Source organism: Suncus etruscus, chromosome 6 (genome assembly GCF_024139225.1).
Source record: "Suncus etruscus isolate mSunEtr1 chromosome 6, mSunEtr1.pri.cur, whole genome shotgun sequence".
NCBI classification, from domain to species: Eukaryota; Metazoa; Chordata; class Mammalia; order Eulipotyphla; family Soricidae; genus Suncus; species Suncus etruscus.
Genome location: NC_064853.1, coordinates 57424257 through 57427701, shown reverse-complemented (window position 1 = coordinate 57427701; position 3445 = coordinate 57424257). Strand labels below are relative to the sequence as shown.

At 34.7% G+C, this 3445-nt stretch overlaps 1 pseudogene; it reads right to left on the bottom strand.

Annotated features, from left to right (window-relative positions):
* Positions 1-1202: 1202 nt before the first annotated feature.
* Positions 1203-1761, bottom strand: LOC126011767 (60S ribosomal protein L17-like; annotated as a pseudogene).
* Between the last annotated feature and the right edge of the window lie 1684 nt (positions 1762-3445).

Sequence of the window (3445 nt, the reverse complement as noted above, 5' to 3'; positions counted from 1 at the left end):
GAGTGAGAGAGAGAGAGAGAGAGAGAGAGAGAGAGAGAGAGAGAGAGAGAGAGAGAGAGAGAGAGAGAGAGAGAGAGAGAGAGAGAGAAGAAACACAAACTTTTTTAAGTAGTTGCTGGTTAGGGTTTTGTTTGTTTTTGTATGTATGGGTGTTTGTGGGATTTTTTTGCTTGTTCTTTTGTCTTTTTTTTTTTTTGCTTGTCTTTTGTAGTTGCTGGTTTTGGGTTTTGGTTTTTGTTTGTTCATTTTTTTTTTGCTATTTTTGTATTTTTGTTGTTATTGCTTCATTGGTTTTTTGTTATTTTTTTTCTTTTTCTCTCGTGTTGTTTTGTTACCTTTTTCCCTTTTCTTCTTCTAAATTTATACTTATGACACCTAGATGATTCCATCTAGGTTTTTGTTGCTTCTTCCCCTTTTCATTTCTTACACTTCCAACGGAACCACATTACTGAAATCATCTTGCTCAGCCTCATAATTTGAAGGGGAAAAATGGACGGTACCAGGACCAGACAGTCATATGAACACTTAGTGGAAATAAAAAATGATCAGATTTGAACACCAAATCCAAGTCAATGACAACAGAATCGATATCCAATCTATAATAAGCTGTACAAGTGGGGACCAGTTACACTAGCATTGGGGGGGGGGTAAAGAAGGGAGAAGTGAGACGTATGCTGGGGAAAGGGATGGAGGGAAGACAACACTGGTGGTGGGAATTCCCCTTATTCATTATCACTATGTACCTTAAATTTTACTGTGAAAGATGTGTAACTCACTTTGGCCACAATAAAAAAGATAAGAAGAAAGATAATGACTAGCAAGAAGATAGTCTGGATAATTGTATGAAAGAGCTAGCCAAGAAGAGAAGTCTTGAGTAGGCTTTTCTTAGAGGACTATGTCAACACCTTGACTTAGGTCTTTGGACTCCACAACTGTGAGGCATCAAAACATTGCCTAAATTTCTTGTTCTGTGGTGTTTTTGTCACAGCAAATTGATACAGTGGAATCTTAGTGAGGATTCAATGAGTTACTGGATATAACACATTTGAAAGTGTTCCTAATGCAACATAAGCAGCATACAACTGAGAGCTGGCCTTCTTGACACTCTGGGCTGTTAATAGGTGAAACAAGAGGTATTAGTGTTGGATCTTTCACTTTCTTTTTTTTTTAATTGGGTCTATTTATTTTATGCTTATTTATTCTCATGCCAAAGAAGTTCTCGTGCAAAGAAGTTTTTGCTTCTTCAGTATCTTCTGTGAGATCTTTTACTTCTCTAAAATTTCATCTTCTGGTTTAGGAACTATTTGCTCTTTCTCTGTATTATCTCAATGTGGCAGGGAGCACTCATGTACAGGTTAATTAGCTGAGTAGCCCTCTCAGTTCTGCAACACATCTCAGGTATTTTATTCACCTGGATATGCTCGATGGCCAAAGAATCAACATATAGACCCTTATGTTCAGCATTGCTCTCTGCATTTTTAATTATGTGCAGTGAAAATTCTGCACTCTTTTTGAGCTACCAACCCAGTGTCCAGCTCTACTGTTTAGCCTGGGTGCATCTATCAACACCACCATTGTAATGCCAGAAGTTGCACACACTGCTTTTGCAGGTCAGTATTCTTCAGATACTTAGTGGCTTTTGGTTGTGCATACCTTTGATAGCTTGAGCCTCTCCCAAGTATTCTTGAAGTGAATGCAAAGGTTAGAACCTCTGGACTTGCATGATTTTGTCGGATTTTCGTGCTCCTGCAGGTAGTGCATATCTAGGCAGGCTTATGGAGAGCCTTTGGCAGAAGGCTCCATATCTGGGCCAAAAGAAACTTCAGAATCCTTAATACCCTCTAGTTGAGCTACTTTGATGTAGCACTTTTAAAATAACTTTTGTTACTTTAATTAGTTTAGTTTCACTAAAATTAATTCATGTTCACTAAAGAAAACTTTTAGAAAAACATTGAAAAATCTCTGGTGACCTCTCTGAGATACATTTGATAAGAATATATAAACAATGTATAAACATTGTTTCTTATAAGTTGTATGCTTTACATATATGTACGTTCTCGCCATACCTATGACATCTCACCATTTGTTTTTCTTAGCCTTATATATTTATATTTTTCTACGCCATTAAAACAGTTCACAAACCTAACTTTTACTATCCGCATAGAAATAGGTATTAAATGCTTACTTCCAATTTATTTATAACTTCTTTTAGTTTACTAGCCACCTAAGTTTTAATTTCTAAATTGATTTCTTCTTGTGCCTAAAATTGATATCTTAAAATTTTATTTTTCCCTCACACCTCAGTCTCCTTTTTGTATTGATAATTCACATTTTCTCTCATCCTACTTCTTCTAAATTCAACTTCATGCACTTAAGGTATTTCTTATTTAAATCACTTTTTAAATTTAAACATTTACATTGCTTTTGCATTTAAATTTCTTCTTACAGTCTTTATCTTATTTGTTGTGAGGTAAAGGAAATATAATATAAGATTAGAGAAAAGATTTGCCCAAGTTCTCTTAACCCAGAGACCCTTCCTTTGATGTCTAATCTGATCACTCTATGTGATAGTTCTTTTATACTGATATTTTTTTAAAAACTACATAAAATACACATTGGCTTAAGTAAGCAACTTTCCATTTTTGTTATTACATAACTTATACATCTGTGCTTTATAATAGCATAGGTTCAACCAAGAATCTCAAATGAGCAGGAAAACATATATACTGGCATGAACTTTGGCATAGATGTTGAGGGGTCATAAGAATGTATGTTTTCTCAAACTTTTGCTGATCTCAACATATAATGACCCACTCTTCTTTGAATTGACCTCCATCTTTCTAAAATTAAGCAAACTTTATATTAATAGTTATTAGGAGTAGCCTCATATGACCCTCAATAATATTAAATTCTGTCCCTAAAAGAAGGGGTTGAAGAGAATTACCCCATATAAACACTTCTTTAACTCAGTCTTTTCAGACTTTAAAAGCAGCTTGGGTCAACCAGAGGTCAGACTCCCCTTTTGTGTAGGTCATCTGGGACAAAGGAACTTCAGCAGAAATGTGAGGATAACTGAAGCATCTGGGACACCTTTCTTTCCCAATGGTCACCTCAAGACAAAGAATTCTGTTTTCTTTGCTTATTTTTTTTAATTTTTTATTTTTAATTATGAGATCAATGATGCAAAGAGGACAAGGTAAAGTTACAGTGGAAGGACAATCACCCATAAATAGAGTTCTCAGAAGAAAACCTCTTAATGATGCCTAAATATTGAACTTACAGTCAAAGAACATTAAGAAAAATAAGGCAGAACCCATGTACAATTACTTTGTCCACAAGTCCCCAGATTGTAGTACATTATAACATTTCTTAGCAGTACTTCTTTGTTTATTTTTAATTATTTTTAAAGTTGACCATAATACATTTGTGTCTAGATAAGTGAAAA